General features: G+C 43.8%; 10 non-coding genes and 1 pseudogene across 10 annotated transcripts; all 11 read left to right on the top strand.

Moving 5' to 3' along the window:
• The first annotated feature begins 693 nt into the window (after positions 1–693).
• Positions 694–884, top strand: LOC141246914 (U2 spliceosomal RNA). The gene has a single exon (XR_012310443.1). It is a non-coding gene; the product is annotated as a U2 spliceosomal RNA (small nuclear RNA).
• A 1115-nt stretch (positions 885–1999) lies between these two features.
• LOC141246906 (U2 spliceosomal RNA) lies at positions 2000–2190 on the top strand. The gene has a single exon (XR_012310436.1). It is a non-coding gene; the product is annotated as a U2 spliceosomal RNA (small nuclear RNA).
• A 1115-nt stretch (positions 2191–3305) lies between these two features.
• LOC141246910 (U2 spliceosomal RNA) lies at positions 3306–3496 on the top strand. Its single transcript, XR_012310440.1, has one exon. It is a non-coding gene; the product is annotated as a U2 spliceosomal RNA (small nuclear RNA).
• Positions 3497–4611: 1115 nt separating this feature from the next.
• Positions 4612–4802, top strand: LOC141246903 (U2 spliceosomal RNA). The gene has a single exon (XR_012310433.1). It is a non-coding gene; the product is annotated as a U2 spliceosomal RNA (small nuclear RNA).
• Positions 4803–5917: 1115 nt separating this feature from the next.
• On the top strand, positions 5918–6108 carry LOC141246968 (U2 spliceosomal RNA). Its single transcript, XR_012310486.1, has one exon. It is a non-coding gene; the product is annotated as a U2 spliceosomal RNA (small nuclear RNA).
• A 1115-nt stretch (positions 6109–7223) lies between these two features.
• On the top strand, positions 7224–7414 carry LOC141246956 (U2 spliceosomal RNA). Its single transcript, XR_012310475.1, has one exon. It is a non-coding gene; the product is annotated as a U2 spliceosomal RNA (small nuclear RNA).
• A 1115-nt stretch (positions 7415–8529) lies between these two features.
• On the top strand, positions 8530–8720 carry LOC141246944 (U2 spliceosomal RNA). Its single transcript, XR_012310464.1, has one exon. It is a non-coding gene; the product is annotated as a U2 spliceosomal RNA (small nuclear RNA).
• A 1115-nt stretch (positions 8721–9835) lies between these two features.
• LOC141246932 (U2 spliceosomal RNA) lies at positions 9836–10026 on the top strand. Its single transcript, XR_012310453.1, has one exon. It is a non-coding gene; the product is annotated as a U2 spliceosomal RNA (small nuclear RNA).
• Positions 10027–11141: 1115 nt separating this feature from the next.
• LOC141246907 (U2 spliceosomal RNA) lies at positions 11142–11332 on the top strand. The gene has a single exon (XR_012310437.1). It is a non-coding gene; the product is annotated as a U2 spliceosomal RNA (small nuclear RNA).
• A 1115-nt stretch (positions 11333–12447) lies between these two features.
• Positions 12448–12638, top strand: LOC141246896 (U2 spliceosomal RNA). The gene has a single exon (XR_012310427.1). It is a non-coding gene; the product is annotated as a U2 spliceosomal RNA (small nuclear RNA).
• A 6225-nt stretch (positions 12639–18863) lies between these two features.
• LOC141246918 (U2 spliceosomal RNA) lies at positions 18864–19034 on the top strand (annotated as a pseudogene).
• Positions 19035–19178: the final 144 nt, after the last annotated feature.

Genomic DNA, 19178 nt, shown 5'->3' with positions numbered 1-19178 from the left:
ATGTGCGCTGGTTACACTGCTGCGCTTAAAATTTCTTTTTTGGTTTGCTACAATGCCTTTTCTGAAACGTTGTCTCCTTCTGCTGGAACACTGACTTCTTTCATTTAATGCCTGCAGACTATAAAAGAGAACCCAACCCAAAAAGTTTGGTTGATTAGTCTGTGGCATTCTGTTAAACTGTTGCTTATGGCGGTCTCTGTGAGCTTCTCAGCGACATTCAGCCAGCCAGGTATCCTGCCTGCAGTAGATGGAATGTGGCAATGGAACGCTGGCTGCGCGTGTCATAATAGGCTCTGAGCCTTTATATACCTGTGCACAGCAGCAGCCACCTTCAGTCTGCTGCTGGACAGCCAGCAGCAGCAGCAGCAGGAGAGGTATGTAATCAGGAGCCCTCCTGCTAAGGGTAGACAGCTGCTCGTTCCACCCCACCCCCCGCCTTAATTGGTTCTCCTCCCTTCCAACGGTGTTGAGGCGGGTGGGAACAGCAGGGGGTGAAGGTGCTGTGTTTAAAGAGGTGGAGTTATGCAGATCTAAAACGCGTGGATTGCAGCAGCAGCAAGCCGAAAAGTGCAGGCATGTAAGGGATCTAGAGGTTGACAACATGTCTTCTTAACGGGAGTCCAGGAGCTCATCTCCACAAATGGACTTTTTAGGATCCTTGGGTGGCTCCGTAGTTTGAAACCAATTCTGGTTATCGCTTCTCGGCCTTTTGGCTAAGATCAAGTGTAGTATCTGTTCTTATCAGTTTAATATCTGATACGTCCCCTATCTGGGGACCATATATTAAATGGATTTTTAGAACAGGGAGATGGAAAAAGAGCTTGCTCTGTCCACTCCACGCATTGACCTGGTATTGCAGTATCTCCAGGACCGGTGCACCCCTTCTTTAATGCAGTTTCTAAAATCAGAAAGAATTGAATTCAATGTTTTTTGTTCATTTTGCTTGTTTGTCGGATTTTGGGATGGACTCTTTGGCTCTGCTTTTCTTCTCCTCATTGGATTTTTCATGTTCAAAGTTGCAGAAGCCAGATTACAAGCTCATTTTGGTTCAACTTCAGCAACAGTGCATTGCATTGCCATGTAATGTGATGCAATGCTATCTTTCTAGCTCTCCCTTTCTACTTCCTTTTGGATAAACAGACATATTAGGCAAGCATTTTGGAGCTTTCACCTAAATAACTACAGGTGGTGAGATAAGCTGCACAATATAATTGACCTTTCAGTATATTGTTGCACACACACCATCTATTTAGCAAATGCCCTTGTTATCAACAGCAGCCTTTTAAACTCACCCGAGCTAACAGGTATGTGCGCTGGTTACACTGCTGCGCTTAAAATTTCTTTTTTGGTTTGCTACAATGCCTTTTCTGAAACGTTGTCTCCTTCTGCTGGAACACTGACTTCTTTCATTTAATGCCTGCAGACTATAAAAGAGAACCCAACCCAAAAAGTTTGGTTGATTAGTCTGTGGCATTCTGTTAAACTGTTGCTTATGGCGGTCTCTGTGAGCTTCTCAGCGACATTCAGCCAGCCAGGTATCCTGCCTGCAGTAGATGGAATGTGGCAATGGAACGCTGGCTGCGCGTGTCATAATAGGCTCTGAGCCTTTATATACCTGTGCACAGCAGCAGCCACCTTCAGTCTGCTGCTGGACAGCCAGCAGCAGCAGCAGCAGGAGAGGTATGTAATCAGGAGCCCTCCTGCTAAGGGTAGACAGCTGCTCGTTCCACCCCACCCCCCGCCTTAATTGGTTCTCCTCCCTTCCAACGGTGTTGAGGCGGGTGGGAACAGCAGGGGGTGAAGGTGCTGTGTTTAAAGAGGTGGAGTTATGCAGATCTAAAACGCGTGGATTGCAGCAGCAGCAAGCCGAAAAGTGCAGGCATGTAAGGGATCTAGAGGTTGACAACATGTCTTCTTAACGGGAGTCCAGGAGCTCATCTCCACAAATGGACTTTTTAGGATCCTTGGGTGGCTCCGTAGTTTGAAACCAATTCTGGTTATCGCTTCTCGGCCTTTTGGCTAAGATCAAGTGTAGTATCTGTTCTTATCAGTTTAATATCTGATACGTCCCCTATCTGGGGACCATATATTAAATGGATTTTTAGAACAGGGAGATGGAAAAAGAGCTTGCTCTGTCCACTCCACGCATTGACCTGGTATTGCAGTATCTCCAGGACCGGTGCACCACTTCTTTAATGCAGTTTCTAAAATCAGAAAGAATTGAATTCAATGTTTTTTGTTCATTTTGCTTGTTTGTCGGATTTTGGGATGGACTCTTTGGCTCTGCTTTTCTTCTCCTCATTGGATTTTTCATGTTCAAAGTTGCAGAAGCCAGATTACAAGCTCATTTTGGTTCAACTTCAGCAACTGTGCATTGCATTGCCATGTAATGTGATGCAATGCTATCTTTCTAGCTCTCCCTTTCTACTTCCTTTTGGATAAACAGACATATTAGGCAAGCATTTTGGAGCTTTCACCTAAATAACTACAGGTGGTGAGATAAGCTGCACAATATAATTGACCTTTCAGTATATTGTTGCACACACACCATCTATTTAGCAAATGCCCTTGTTATCAACAGCAGCCTTTTAAACTCACCCGAGCTAACAGGTATGTGCGCTGGTTACACTGCTGCGCTTAAAATTTCTTTTTTGGTTTGCTACAATGCCTTTTCTGAAACGTTGTCTCCTTCTGCTGGAACACTGACTTCTTTCATTTAATGCCTGCAGACTATAAAAGAGAACCCAACCCAAAAAGTTTGGTTGATTAGTCTGTGGCATTCTGTTAAACTGTTGCTTCTGGCGGTCTCTGTGAGCTTCTCAGCGACATTCAGCCAGCCAGGTATCCTGCCTGCAGTAGATGGAATGTGGCAATGGAACGCTGGCTGCGCGTGTCATAATAGGCTCTGAGCCTTTATATACCTGTGCACAGCAGCAGCCACCTTCAGTCTGCTGCTGGACAGCCAGCAGCAGCAGCAGCAGGAGAGGTATGTAATCAGGAGCCCTCCTGCTAAGGGTAGACAGCTGCTCGTTCCACCCCACCCCCCGCCTTAATTGGTTCTCCTCCCTTCCAACGGTGTTGAGGCGGGTGGGAACAGCAGGGGGTGAAGGTGCTGTTTTTAAAGAGGTGGAGTTATGCAGATCTAAAACGCGTGGATTGCAGCAGCAGCAAGCCGAAAAGTGCAGGCATGTAAGGGATCTAGAGGTTGACAACATGTCTTCTTAACGGGAGTCCAGGAGCTCATCTCCACAAATGGACTTTTTAGGATCCTTGGGTGGCTCCGTAGTTTGAAACCAATTCTGGTTATCGCTTCTCGGCCTTTTGGCTAAGATCAAGTGTAGTATCTGTTCTTATCAGTTTAATATCTGATACGTCCCCTATCTGGGGACCATATATTAAATGGATTTTTAGAACAGGAAGATGGAAAAAGAGCTTGCTCTGTCCACTCCACGCATTGACCTGGTATTGCAGTATCTCCAGGACCGGTGCACCCCTTCTTTAATGCAGTTTCTAAAATCAGAAAGAATTGAATTCAATGTTTTTTGTTCATTTTGCTTGTTTGTCGGATTTTGGGATGGACTCTTTGGCTCTGCTTTTCTTCTCCTCATTGGATTTTTCATGTTCAAAGTTGCAGAAGCCAGATTACAAGCTCATTTTGGTTCAACTTCAGCAACTGTGCATTGCATTGCCATGTAATGTGATGCAATGCTATCTTTCTAGCTCTCCCTTTCTACTTCCTTTTGGATAAACAGACATATTAGGCAAGCATTTTGGAGCTTTCACCTAAATAACTACAGGTGGTGAGATAAGCTGCACAATATAATTGACCTTTCAGTATATTGTTGCACACACACCATCTATTTAGCAAATGCCCTTGTTATCAACAGCAGCCTTTTAAACTCACCCGAGCTAACAGGTATGTGCGCTGGTTACACTGCTGCGCTTAAAATTTCTTTTTTGGTTTGCTACAATGCCTTTTCTGAAACGTTGTCTCCTTCTGCTGGAACACTGACTTCTTTCATTTAATGCCTGCAGACTATAAAAGAGAACCCAACCCAAAAAGTTTGGTTGATTAGTCTGTGGCATTCTGTTAAACTGTTGCTTATGGCGGTCTCTGTGAGCTTCTCAGCGACATTCAGCCAGCCAGGTATCCTGCCTGCAGTAGATGGAATGTGGCAATGGAACGCTGGCTGCGCGTGTCATAATAGGCTCTGAGCCTTTATATACCTGTGCACAGCAGCAGCCACCTTCAGTCTGCTGCTGGACAGCCAGCAGCAGCAGCAGCAGGAGAGGTATGTAATCAGGAGCCCTCCTGCTAAGGGTAGACAGCTGCTCGTTCCACCCCACCCCCCGCCTTAATTGGTTCTCCTCCCTTCCAACGGTGTTGAGGCGGGTGGGAACAGCAGGGGGTGAAGGTGCTGTGTTTAAAGAGGTGGAGTTATGCAGATCTAAAACGCGTGGATTGCAGCAGCAGCAAGCCGAAAAGTGCAGGCATGTAAGGGATCTAGAGGTTGACAACATGTCTTCTTAACGGGAGTCCAGGAGCTCATCTCCACAAATGGACTTTTTAGGATCCTTGGGTGGCTCCGTAGTTTGAAACCAATTCTGGTTATCGCTTCTCGGCCTTTTGGCTAAGATCAAGTGTAGTATCTGTTCTTATCAGTTTAATATCTGATACGTCCCCTATCTGGGGACCATATATTAAATGGATTTTTAGAACAGGGAGATGGAAAAAGAGCTTGCTCTGTCCACTCCACGCATTGACCTGGTATTGCAGTATCTCCAGGACCGGTGCACCCCTTCTTTAATGCAGTTTCTAAAATCAGAAAGAATTGAATTCAATGTTTTTTGTTCATTTTGCTTGTTTGTCGGATTTTGGGATGGACTCTTTGGCTCTGCTTTTCTTCTCCTCATTGGATTTTTCATGTTCAAAGTTGCAGAAGCCAGATTACAAGCTCATTTTGGTTCAACTTCAGCAACTGTGCATTGCATTGCCATGTAATGTGATGCAATGCTATCTTTCTAGCTCTCCCTTTCTACTTCCTTTTGGATAAACAGACATATTAGGCAAGCATTTTGGAGCTTTCACCTAAATAACTACAGGTGGTGAGATAAGCTGCACAATATAATTGACCTTTCAGTATATTGTTGCACACACACCATCTATTTAGCAAATGCCCTTGTTATCAACAGCAGCCTTTTAAACTCACCCGAGCTAACAGGTATGTGCGCTGGTTACACTGCTGCGCTTAAAATTTCTTTTTTGGTTTGCTACAATGCCTTTTCTGAAACGTTGTCTCCTTCTGCTGGAACACTGACTTCTTTCATTTAATGCCTGCAGACTATAAAAGAGAACCCAACCCAAAAAGTTTGGTTGATTAGTCTGTGGCATTCTGTTAAACTGTTGCTTATGGCGGTCTCTGTGAGCTTCTCAGCGACATTCAGCCAGCCAGGTATCCTGCCTGCAGTAGATGGAATGTGGCAATGGAACGCTGGCTGCGCGTGTCATAATAGGCTCTGAGCCTTTATATACCTGTGCACAGCAGCAGCCACCTTCAGTCTGCTGCTGGACAGCCAGCAGCAGCAGCAGCAGGAGAGGTATGTAATCAGGAGCCCTCCTGCTAAGGGTAGACAGCTGCTCGTTCCACCCCACCCCCCGCCTTAATTGGTTCTCCTCCCTTCCAACGGTGTTGAGGCGGGTGGGAACAGCAGGGGGTGAAGGTGCTGTGTTTAAAGAGGTGGAGTTATGCAGATCTAAAACGCGTGGATTGCAGCAGCAGCAAGCCGAAAAGTGCAGGCATGTAAGGGATCTAGAGGTTGACAACATGTCTTCTTAACGGGAGTCCAGGAGCTCATCTCCACAAATGGACTTTTTAGGATCCTTGGGTGGCTCCGTAGTTTGAAACCAATTCTGGTTATCGCTTCTCGGCCTTTTGGCTAAGATCAAGTGTAGTATCTGTTCTTATCAGTTTAATATCTGATACGTCCCCTATCTGGGGACCATATATTAAATGGATTTTTAGAACAGGGAGATGGAAAAAGAGCTTGCTCTGTCCACTCCACGCATTGACCTGGTATTGCAGTATCTCCAGGACCGGTGCACCCCTTCTTTAATGCAGTTTCTAAAATCAGAAAGAATTGAATTCAATGTTTTTTGTTCATTTTGCTTGTTTGTCGGATTTTGGGATGGACTCTTTGGCTCTGCTTTTCTTCTCCTCATTGGATTTTTCATGTTCAAAGTTGCAGAAGCCAGATTACAAGCTCATTTTGGTTCAACTTCAGCAACTGTGCATTGCATTGCCATGTAATGTGATGCAATGCTATCTTTCTAGCTCTCCCTTTCTACTTCCTTTTGGATAAACAGACATATTAGGCAAGCATTTTGGAGCTTTCACCTAAATAACTACAGGTGGTGAGATAAGCTGCACAATATAATTGACCTTTCAGTATATTGTTGCACACACACCATCTATTTAGCAAATGCCCTTGTTATCAACAGCAGCCTTTTAAACTCACCCGAGCTAACAGGTATGTGCGCTGGTTACACTGCTGCGCTTAAAATTTCTTTTTTGGTTTGCTACAATGCCTTTTCTGAAACGTTGTCTCCTTCTGCTGGAACACTGACTTCTTTCATTTAATGCCTGCAGACTATAAAAGAGAACCCAACCCAAAAAGTTTGGTTGATTAGTCTGTGGCATTCTGTTAAACTGTTGCTTATGGCGGTCTCTGTGAGCTTCTCAGCGACATTCAGCCAGCCAGGTATCCTGCCTGCAGTAGATGGAATGTGGCAATGGAACGCTGGCTGCGCGTGTCATAATAGGCTCTGAGCCTTTATATACCTGTGCACAGCAGCAGCCACCTTCAGTCTGCTGCTGGACAGCCAGCAGCAGCAGCAGCAGGAGAGGTATGTAATCAGGAGCCCTCCTGCTAAGGGTAGACAGCTGCTCGTTCCACCCCACCCCCCGCCTTAATTGGTTCTCCTCCCTTCCAACGGTGTTGAGGCGGGTGGGAACAGCAGGGGGTGAAGGTGCTGTGTTTAAAGAGGTGGAGTTATGCAGATCTAAAACGCGTGGATTGCAGCAGCAGCAAGCCGAAAAGTGCAGGCATGTAAGGGATCTAGAGGTTGACAACATGTCTTCTTAACGGGAGTCCAGGAGCTCATCTCCACAAATGGACTTTTTAGGATCCTTGGGTGGCTCCGTAGTTTGAAACCAATTCTGGTTATCGCTTCTCGGCCTTTTGGCTAAGATCAAGTGTAGTATCTGTTCTTATCAGTTTAATATCTGATACGTCCCCTATCTGGGGACCATATATTAAATGGATTTTTAGAACAGGGAGATGGAAAAAGAGCTTGCTCTGTCCACTCCACGCATTGACCTGGTATTGCAGTATCTCCAGGACCGGTGCACCCCTTCTTTAATGCAGTTTCTAAAATCAGAAAGAATTGAATTCAATGTTTTTTGTTCATTTTGCTTGTTTGTCGGATTTTGGGATGGACTCTTTGGCTCTGCTTTTCTTCTCCTCATTGGATTTTTCATGTTCAAAGTTGCAGAAGCCAGATTACAAGCTCATTTTGGTTCAACTTCAGCAACTGTGCATTGCATTGCCATGTAATGTGATGCAATGCTATCTTTCTAGCTCTCCCTTTCTACTTCCTTTTGGATAAACAGACATATTAGGCAAGCATTTTGGAGCTTTCACCTAAATAACTACAGGTGGTGAGATAAGCTGCACAATATAATTGACCTTTCAGTATATTGTTGCACACACACCATCTATTTAGCAAATGCCCTTGTTATCAACAGCAGCCTTTTAAACTCACCCGAGCTAACAGGTATGTGCGCTGGTTACACTGCTGCGCTTAAAATTTCTTTTTTGGTTTGCTACAATGCCTTTTCTGAAACGTTGTCTCCTTCTGCTGGAACACTGACTTCTTTCATTTAATGCCTGCAGACTATAAAAGAGAACCCAACCCAAAAAGTTTGGTTGATTAGTCTGTGGCATTCTGTTAAACTGTTGCTTATGGCGGTCTCTGTGAGCTTCTCAGCGACATTCAGCCAGCCAGGTATCCTGCCTGCAGTAGATGGAATGTGGCAATGGAACGCTGGCTGCGCGTGTCATAATAGGCTCTGAGCCTTTATATACCTGTGCACAGCAGCAGCCACCTTCAGTCTGCTGCTGGACAGCCAGCAGCAGCAGCAGCAGGAGAGGTATGTAATCAGGAGCCCTCCTGCTAAGGGTAGACAGCTGCTCGTTCCACCCCACCCCCCGCCTTAATTGGTTCTCCTCCCTTCCAACGGTGTTGAGGCGGGTGGGAACAGCAGGGGGTGAAGGTGCTGTGTTTAAAGAGGTGGAGTTATGCAGATCTAAAACGCGTGGATTGCAGCAGCAGCAAGCCGAAAAGTGCAGGCATGTAAGGGATCTAGAGGTTGACAACATGTCTTCTTAACGGGAGTCCAGGAGCTCATCTCCACAAATGGACTTTTTAGGATCCTTGGGTGGCTCCGTAGTTTGAAACCAATTCTGGTTATCGCTTCTCGGCCTTTTGGCTAAGATCAAGTGTAGTATCTGTTCTTATCAGTTTAATATCTGATACGTCCCCTATCTGGGGACCATATATTAAATGGATTTTTAGAACAGGGAGATGGAAAAAGAGCTTGCTCTGTCCACTCCACGCATTGACCTGGTATTGCAGTATCTCCAGGACCGGTGCACCCCTTCTTTAATGCAGTTTCTAAAATCAGAAAGAATTGAATTCAATGTTTTTTGTTCATTTTGCTTGTTTGTCGGATTTTGGGATGGACTCTTTGGCTCTGCTTTTCTTCTCCTCATTGGATTTTTCATGTTCAAAGTTGCAGAAGCCAGATTACAAGCTCATTTTGGTTCAACTTCAGCAACTGTGCATTGCATTGCCATGTAATGTGATGCAATGCTATCTTTCTAGCTCTCCCTTTCTACTTCCTTTTGGATAAACAGACATATTAGGCAAGCATTTTGGAGCTTTCACCTAAATAACTACAGGTGGTGAGATAAGCTGCACAATATAATTGACCTTTCAGTATATTGTTGCACACACACCATCTATTTAGCAAATGCCCTTGTTATCAACAGCAGCCTTTTAAACTCACCCGAGCTAACAGGTATGTGCGCTGGTTACACTGCTGCGCTTAAAATTTCTTTTTTGGTTTGCTACAATGCCTTTTCTGAAACGTTGTCTCCTTCTGCTGGAACACTGACTTCTTTCATTTAATGCCTGCAGACTATAAAAGAGAACCCAACCCAAAAAGTTTGGTTGATTAGTCTGTGGCATTCTGTTAAACTGTTGCTTATGGCGGTCTCTGTGAGCTTCTCAGCGACATTCAGCCAGCCAGGTATCCTGCCTGCAGTAGATGGAATGTGGCAATGGAACGCTGGCTGCGCGTGTCATAATAGGCTCTGAGCCTTTATATACCTGTGCACAGCAGCAGCCACCTTCAGTCTGCTGCTGGACAGCCAGCAGCAGCAGCAGCAGGAGAGGTATGTAATCAGGAGCCCTCCTGCTAAGGGTAGACAGCTGCTCGTTCCACCCCACCCCCCGCCTTAATTGGTTCTCCTCCCTTCCAACGGTGTTGAGGCGGGTGGGAACAGCAGGGGGTGAAGGTGCTGTGTTTAAAGAGGTGGAGTTATGCAGATCTAAAACGCGTGGATTGCAGCAGCAGCAAGCCGAAAAGTGCAGGCATGTAAGGGATCTAGAGGTTGACAACATGTCTTCTTAACGGGAGTCCAGGAGCTCATCTCCACAAATGGACTTTTTAGGATCCTTGGGTGGCTCCGTAGTTTGAAACCAATTCTGGTTATCGCTTCTCGGCCTTTTGGCTAAGATCAAGTGTAGTATCTGTTCTTATCAGTTTAATATCTGATACGTCCCCTATCTGGGGACCATATATTAAATGGATTTTTAGAACAGGGAGATGGAAAAAGAGCTTGCTCTGTCCACTCCACGCATTGACCTGGTATTGCAGTATCTCCAGGACCGGTGCACCCCTTCTTTAATGCAGTTTCTAAAATCAGAAAGAATTGAATTCAATGTTTTTTGTTCATTTTGCTTGTTTGTCGGATTTTGGGATGGACTCTTTGGCTCTGCTTTTCTTCTCCTCATTGGATTTTTCATGTTCAAAGTTGCAGAAGCCAGATTACAAGCTCATTTTGGTTCAACTTCAGCAACTGTGCATTGCATTGCCATGTAATGTGATGCAATGCTATCTTTCTAGCTCTCCCTTTCTACTTCCTTTTGGATAAACAGACATATTAGGCAAGCATTTTGGAGCTTTCACCTAAATAACTACAGGTGGTGAGATAAGCTGCACAATATAATTGACCTTTCAGTATATTGTTGCACACACACCATCTATTTAGCAAATGCCCTTGTTATCAACAGCAGCCTTTTAAACTCACCCGAGCTAACAGGTATGTGCGCTGGTTACACTGCTGCGCTTAAAATTTCTTTTTTGGTTTGCTACAATGCCTTTTCTGAAACGTTGTCTCCTTCTGCTGGAACACTGACTTCTTTCATTTAATGCCTGCAGACTATAAAAGAGAACCCAACCCAAAAAGTTTGGTTGATTAGTCTGTGGCATTCTGTTAAACTGTTGCTTATGGCGGTCTCTGTGAGCTTCTCAGCGACATTCAGCCAGCCAGGTATCCTGCCTGCAGTAGATGGAATGTGGCAATGGAACGCTGGCTGCGCGTGTCATAATAGGCTCTGAGCCTTTATATACCTGTGCACAGCAGCAGCCACCTTCAGTCTGCTGCTGGACAGCCAGCAGCAGCAGCAGCAGGAGAGGTATGTAATCAGGAGCCCTCCTGCTAAGGGTAGACAGCTGCTCGTTCCACCCCACCCCCCGCCTTAATTGGTTCTCCTCCCTTCCAACGGTGTTGAGGCGGGTGGGAACAGCAGGGGGTGAAGGTGCTGTGTTTAAAGAGGTGGAGTTATGCAGATCTAAAACGCGTGGATTGCAGCAGCAGCAAGCCGAAAAGTGCAGGCATGTAAGGGATCTAGAGGTTGACAACATGTCTTCTTAACGGGAGTCCAGGAGCTCATCTCCACAAATGGACTTTTTAGGATCCTTGGGTGGCTCCGTAGTTTGAAACCAATTCTGGTTATCGCTTCTCGGCCTTTTGGCTAAGATCAAGTGTAGTATCTGTTCTTATCAGTTTAATATCTGATACGTCCCCTATCTGGGGACCATATATTAAATGGATTTTTAGAACAGGGAGATGGAAAAAGAGCTTGCTCTGTCCACTCCACGCATTGACCTGGTATTGCAGTATCTCCAGGACTGGTGCACCCCTTCTTTAATGCAGTTTCTAAAATCAGAAAGAATTGAATTCAATGTTTTTTGTTCATTTTGCTTGTTTGTCGGATTTTGGGATGGACTCTTTGGCTCTGCTTTTCTTCTCCTCATTGGATTTTTCATGTTCAAAGTTGCAGAAGCCAGATTACAAGCTCATTTTGGTTCAACTTCAGCAACTGTGCATTGCATTGCCATGTAATGTGATGCAATGCTATCTTTCTAGCTCTCCCTTTCTACTTCCTTTTGGATAAACAGACATATTAGGCAAGCATTTTGGAGCTTTCACCTAAATAACTACAGGTGGTGAGATAAGCTGCACAATATAATTGACCTTTCAGTATATTGTTGCACACACACCATCTATTTAGCAAATGCCCTTGTTATCAACAGCAGCCTTTTAAACTCACCCGAGCTAACAGGTATGTGCGCTGGTTACACTGCTGCGCTTAAAATTTCTTTTTTGGTTTGCTACAATGCCTTTTCTGAAACGTTGTCTCCTTCTGCTGGAACACTGACTTCTTTCATTTAATGCCTGCAGACTATAAAAGAGAACCCAACCCAAAAAGTTTGGTTGATTAGTCTGTGGCATTCTGTTAAACTGTTGCTTATGGCGGTCTCTGTGAGCTTCTCAGCGACATTCAGCCAGCCAGGTATCCTGCCTGCAGTAGATGGAATGTGGCAATGGAACGCTGGCTGCGCGTGTCATAATAGGCTCTGAGCCTTTATATACCTGTGCACAGCAGCAGCCACCTTCAGTCTGCTGCTGGACAGCCAGCAGCAGCAGCAGCAGGAGAGGTATGTAATCAGGAGCCCTCCTGCTAAGGGTAGACAGCTGCTCGTTCCACCCCACCCCCCGCCTTAATTGGTTCTCCTCCCTTCCAACGGTGTTGAGGCGGGTGGGAACAGCAGGGGGTGAAGGTGCTGTGTTTAAAGAGGTGGAGTTATGCAGATCTAAAACGCGTGGATTGCAGCAGCAGCAAGCCGAAAAGTGCAGGCATGTAAGGGATCTAGAGGTTGACAACATGTCTTCTTAACGGGAGTCCAGGAGCTCATCTCCACAAATGGACTTTTTAGGATCCTTGGGTGGCTCCGTAGTTTGAAACCAATTCTGGTTATCGCTTCTCGGCCTTTTGGCTAAGATCAAGTGTAGTATCTGTTCTTATCAGTTTAATATCTGATACGTCCCCTATCTGGGGACCATATATTAAATGGATTTTTAGAACAGGGAGATGGAAAAAGAGCTTGCTCTGTCCACTCCACGCATTGACCTGGTATTGCAGTATCTCCAGGACCGGTGCACCCCTTCTTTAATGCAGTTTCTAAAATCAGAAAGAATTGAATTCAATGTTTTTTGTTCATTTTGCTTGTTTGTCGGATTTTGGGATGGACTCTTTGGCTCTGCTTTTCTTCTCCTCATTGGATTTTTCATGTTCAAAGTTGCAGAAGCCAGATTACAAGCTCATTTTGGTTCAACTTCAGCAACTGTGCATTGCATTGCCATGTAATGTGATGCAATGCTATCTTTCTAGCTCTCCCTTTCTACTTCCTTTTGGATAAACAGACATATTAGGCAAGCATTTTGGAGCTTTCACCTAAATAACTACAGGTGGTGAGATAAGCTGCACAATATAATTGACCTTTCAGTATATTGTTGCACACACACCATCTATTTAGCAAATGCCCTTGTTATCAACAGCAGCCTTTTAAACTCACCCGAGCTAACAGGTATGTGCGCTGGTTACACTGCTGCGCTTAAAATTTCTTTTTTGGTTTGCTACAATGCCTTTTCTGAAACGTTGTCTCCTTCTGCTGGAACACTGACTTCTTTCATTTAATGCCTGCAGACTATAAAAGAGAACCCAACCCAAAAAGTTTGGTTGATTAGTCTGTGGCATTCTGTTAAACTGTTGCTTATGGCGGTCTCTGTGAGCTTCTCAGCGACATTCAGCCAGCCAGGTATCCTGCCTGCAGTAGATGGAATGTGGCAATGGAACGCTGGCTGCGCGTGTCATAATAGGCTCTGAGCCTTTATATACCTGTGCACAGCAGCAGCCACCTTCAGTCTGCTGCTGGACAGCCAGCAGCAGCAGCAGCAGGAGAGGTATGTAATCAGGAGCCCTCCTGCTAAGGGTAGACAGCTGCTCGTTCCACCCCACCCCCCGCCTTAATTGGTTCTCCTCCCTTCCAACGGTGTTGAGGCGGGTGGGAACAGCAGGGGGTGAAGGTGCTGTGTTTAAAGAGGTGGAGTTATGCAGATCTAAAACGCGTGGATTGCAGCAGCAGCAAGCCGAAAAGTGCAGGCATGTAAGGGATCTAGAGGTTGACAACATGTCTTCTTAACGGGAGTCCAGGAGCTCATCTCCACAAATGGACTTTTTAGGATCCTTGGGTGGCTCCGTAGTTTGAAACCAATTCTGGTTATCGCTTCTCGGCCTTTTGGCAAAGATCTGGTTGGGGGAACTCGGCTGGGTCTTTGTTGGTGGGCTTTCCGGGGGTCCTCCTTGTGGGGACCCTGGGTAAACGAGTTGGCGTTTTCCGTGGCGCAAAGATTCGATAAAGATGTCGGGTCAAGGAGCCAAGGATACAATCAGATTTCAGGTTTTGCCTGGTTTCAAGACAGAAATAAGGACGAAGAATATCGTGGAGGAGGTTATCTTCGGGATTCTGAATCTTAAAGTGGAAGATGTGGATTGCCTACAGGATTTTCCAAGCCAAGGTATATATGACCTCACCTTGTTTAATGAACTGGACTGTATGAATGCGGTTAAGAAGATTGAAGATAGTGATAACCCTATTTTGGATAAGATAAAGGTTGAGACTTTGTTTAAACAAGTTAAAAAGAAATTGATTGTTCACATGTATAATCCTAGAGTGAATGACGCTTTAATTTCTGCTTATTTGAGTCGCTTTTGTGAACATATTGAAGGGGGAGAGAAGATGAAAAACTTTTGGGGAATGCCCAACGGGAAGAGACGTTATTTTGTGATTTTCAAGAAGGAAGAAGGTAGCCTGTGTGGATACAAGTGCCCCCCAGCGTCCTTTTCCATCGGTGGAGAAAGAGGTTTTTGCTTTTTTGAAGGACAGATGGAGTTTTGTCGTCACTGTGGTCAATATGGGCACACATGGCATAAATGTGACAGGGGTGTGGTTTGCAGGAACTGTGGAATCCCTGGTCATAAGCCAGGCTCATGTCCACATGTTAGGGTTTGTGACTTGTGTGGTCTGTCGGGACATTTTGCTAGGAATTGTCCTGTTAAGGATGGGAAGAGTCTGTTTTCTTATGCACATGTGGTACAAAATGGTGGTGGGAGGGGGAGGGAGTTGAATGTGGAGGAGTCTGAGGTGAAACTGCGCCAGAGGAAAACAGGTGTTGGGAGTTCATCAGCTGAGTCAGGTGAAGTAGGAATTACCCAGCAACTTGTACAAACTGGGGGAGTGGATGCCGCAGCAGTGGGGCTCCCTTCCGACAGTGGGGAGAGTGAGTCAGACCACATGGATACTACTCTGGAAGATGAGTTTGAAGACTCCCTGCAGGAGACTCCGGGTGGGGCCGTAATTGGGGGAATTAGTCATTCGGCAGAAGTGGATTCTGGGATGGAGGTTTTGTTGGGTGACATGAGTAATGTGGTGGGTGAGCTGGAGGGCAGTGTTTTGAGTCCGATTAGTGCACCTGGGTTTGAGCCTGGTGAGTCGGATGATGATCTGACTCCCGGGCAGAGACAGAGTTCCTCTTTAGAGTTGAGTTTGGAGGAGGGGCCTGAGGTCGCTGTCTCCAAGAGACCTAGGTTTGAACACCCTAACCCTTTTTGTGTTTTATCTACAGAGAATATCCTTTCTTCAGGGAGCAGGGGGGACACAGGGTCCCCTGGCTCGCCTGTCAATATGTATTTAGAAGCTCAGGTTGTCGAAAAATTTCAGGATACAAGTCGTTTTGTTAAGAAAACATGATTCTGATGGATAAGAGATGGAGATTTGTTATCTCTTTTTTCATTATGAGCTTGATGGTAGCATCATTGAATGTTAGAAGTATAGGGGCAGAAAATAGAAGGGCAGACATTTTTGATTTTTTAAGTAGAACAAATGCTGATATAATATGTTTACAAGAGTGTGCTTTAAAAGGATCCCCTAGGGAGGATGAATGGAAACACGGTAAGTCCTTTTGGTCCCCAAGTTCAAGTACTAGGAATGAGGGGGTGGGTTTTTTGCTTAGAAATAGTAATATTGATGTTCAGGATTTCAGGATTATTGTACCGGGTCGTTTTATTATTCTGGAGGTTGATTTTTTGGGGGAGAGGGGGAGGATTTTTAATATATATGCTCCAGCTGAGAAACAGGCACGGGTATCCTTTTTTGAAACTTTGAAATTTTTTATGCCAGGTCGGGTTTTTACAGTGATTGCGGGGGATTTTAATTGTATAAGATCTGTGTCAGATAGGGAGAGTTCCTCGGAGGTCCGGCTGGATATTTCCTCTAAGTTTTTAAATGATGCAATACAGGATCTTAGGTATCAGGATGCAGGTACTTTGGTTAAGGTTGATGGAAAACATACATATATAGCAGAGAGTGGGGTGTGTAAATCTAGAATAGATTTTATTTTGGCATCTGAAGGGTTGAAGATTACTAAGTGTAGTCATATGGCAAATACCTTTTCTGATCACAAGATGGTGAGGGCGGAGTTTAGTATAATGGATTCGTTTTCTTTTGGCAGAGGTCTGTGGAAGCTTAACACTGACTTATTACAAGAAGAAGAGGTGGGTGAGGGTTTTAAGAGTCTTTTTAATCATTGTCTTGTCAAGCAGAAAGATTTTAGTAATATTTTGTCATGGTGGGATTGGGCTAAAGGGAAATTTGCTACTTATTTCAAGAGAGTGGGATACGAAAGAGCTAGAAAGAAGAAAGAAGAGGAGGCGGCTTTGGTGAGGAGGCTTGACACTTTAAATAAATTCAGAAACTTGGGTATTGGGGTAGAGGAGGAGTTGAAAAGGGTTAAGGAAGGGATAAAGAAAGGGATGATGGAAAGGGGGAAGAAAATTGTGTTTCAGTCCAAGGTGAGGCACTTAGAAGAAAATGAGCAGTGTTCAAGATATTTTTTCAAGAAGAGTTTTAATAATAAAGGGGTTTTTACTTCAATTTTGTCATCTGAAGGGGAGTTGCATGGGGAAGATATGGTAAAGGGAATAACTGGATTTTATGAGGCTTTGTTTAGTAAAGATAATGCTGCTACTGATGAAGAAATCAAGGAATATTGTAAAGTGCTTGAAAATAATGTCCCGGTTTCTGAGCATGAATTTCTGGAGTCAGAGGTGAAAGAAGAAGAAGTTAGGCAAGTGATGGAAAGTATGGCCAAAGGGAAAACCCCAGGGAAGGATGGGTTCCCGGTGGAATTTTATTCTGCATATTGGGCGGTAGTAGGGGAGCAATTTTGTAAAGTTATGCAGTATGTTTTTGTGTCTGGTTTGTCTGCTTCAATGAAAGAGGGGGTGGTTATTTTAATTCATAAGAAAGGGGATAAGCGGGACATTAAAAATTGGCGTCCTATTACTTTGTTAAACTGTGACTATAAGATTTTTAGTAAGATTGTTGCAAATAGATTAAGTCAAGTTGTACAGTATATGGTCGGGTCACATCAGAGTTGTGCTGTACCAGGTAGAAGAATATCTGACAATTTAATTTTATTAAGGGATATGATCTTTTATGCTAATAATAATAATTTTAGTCTTTTGTTAGAATCTATTGACCTGGAAAAAGCATTTGATAAAGTGTCGCATAGGTTTCTTTTTTCTGTTTTAGCTAAACTTGGTTTGCCAGTTAAGCTTCTAAAGGTAATAGAGAGTTTATATGCAGAAGTGAGTAGTCAGGTGATAGTTAATGGTAATGTGGGGCGGTCCTTTAAGATTAGGTCCGGGGTTAGACAGGGATGCCCAATGTCTCCAGTTTTGTTTGTGTGTATAATGGAACCCTTGTTGTTAAATATTCAGAAAGATAAATGTATTGACGGTTGTTTTATTCCGGGCAGTGGGGGAGGTAAAGTAAAATCGCTGGGGTATATGGATGATGTAGTTTTAGTCTGTAGTTCCCAGGCTGATTTAAATAGGGCCAATTTGCATTTGAAAATTTTTTGTGCCTTAGCTGGAATGAGGGTAAATTGGGGGAAGTGTCAGTTATGCAACTTTGGAAGGGAAAGTATGGTCACAGTAGAGGGTGTGGATCATAAAAATGAATTTAATGTATTGGGGGTAACTTTTGAAAGAGATTTGAGGGGGAAGCAAAGTTTTAAAGTGGTTGAAGAGAAGATTGAGAAGAAATTGTCTTTTTGGAAAATGCGTGGCCTTTCCCTGAAAGGTAAAGTTCTGGTTATTAAGGCCGTCATTTTGCCACTACTATTGTACACAAGTGTTATTTTTCCGCCTGGGAAGTTATGGTTGAAAAGAATGACAAGGAGACTTTTTGTGTTTTTTTGGTCTTCCAAAATGGAGAAGATTAGAAGATCAATAGTCATGAGTAGACAAGAAATGGGGGGGTTTGATTTCCCAAATTTGGATTTTTTCTTGAATTTGCATTCTCTTTTGTTGGTGTTTAAGACTCTTTCTAAGGGGGGGAGAACAGCGGAGATGATGGAGTTTTTAGCAGGTTGGATGGTGGCCAAATGGGGCTGGTGTAAGATAGGTCTGAATAGGCCTAAGTCTCAAATAATTCCATTTTATTATGTGACGATAAGGAAATTTTATGAAGCTCAGGGGTTGGGATCCTTAGGGACTCCTGATAAGGAGAAGATTTTAAAGAGTTTTAGAGGGAAGGAAACTCAATGTCAGGTTCCGTTCTTGAATATGACACAGTCTGCTTTAATCTGGAAACTGTTTAAAACGGTTGGGGTTTCTGGTAGGCAACTTGACGTGATTTGGTTAACATTGCATGAAGTTCTACCAACTAGAGCACTTCTGAGAAGAAGAGGAATAAATGTCAGTGAGATTTGTCCTAGGGAAGGATGTGGTGGGATAGAGGATCAAGTACACCTTTTTTGGGACTGTGGGTTCATACAGGAGGTTTTGGCTATTCTAAATGACATGATGTGTTTTTTGATGGGTTTTAATTTTTTCAATTATGAATTAATTATAATTGGACAAGATTTTTTAAGACAAAAGAATAGTCGTTTAACCTGGATATTTTTCGCTGTTCTAAAGGAAACAATCTGGGATGTAAGGAACTTACTTGTTTTTAGGAAATGCAATGTATCAGCTAATCAAACAGTTAAATTATTGCTGTCTAGACTTTTTATAGTTTACTTGTTTGATAAGAAAAGTTTGGGCGAGGGAAAAGCCGAAGAATTGTGGGGTTTTTCAAGATGGAATACATATTGTAAGTGTTAATTGGTTTATATTTCTTTTTAAAAGAGGTTTTTTTTCCATATGATGATAGTTAACCCACAGGTTTAATGAGTCACGTAAAGTGAAATGAATAGCCGGTTAACTGGGTAACTAGACTGATGGAAAAAAAAGAAAAATGAAAAAAAAAAAAAAAAAAAAAAAAAAAAAAAAAAAAAAAAAAAAATCTGTTCTTATCAGTTTAATATCTGATACGTCCCCTATCTGGGGACCATATATTAAATGGATTTTTAGAACAGGGAGATGGAAAAAGAGCTTGCTCTGTCCACTCCACGCATTGACCTGGTATTGCAGTATCTCCAGGACCGGTGCACCCCTTCTTTAATGCAGTTTCTAAAATCAGAAAGAATTGAATTCAATGTTTTTTGTTCATTTTGCTTGTTTGTCGGATTTTGGGATGGACTCTTTGGCTCTGCTTTTCTTCTCCTCATTGGATTTTTCATGTTCAAAGTTGCAGAAGCCA

The sequence above is a fragment of the Phyllobates terribilis genome, unplaced genomic scaffold (assembly GCF_046119375.1).
Source record: "Phyllobates terribilis strain yellow unplaced genomic scaffold, ASM4611937v1 Scaffold_2708__1_contigs__length_111604, whole genome shotgun sequence".
Lineage (NCBI taxonomy): Eukaryota > Metazoa > Chordata > Amphibia > Anura > Dendrobatidae > Phyllobates > Phyllobates terribilis.
Note: the sequence above shows the minus strand (reverse complement) of the source record. Positions and strands in the feature narration are given on the sequence as shown.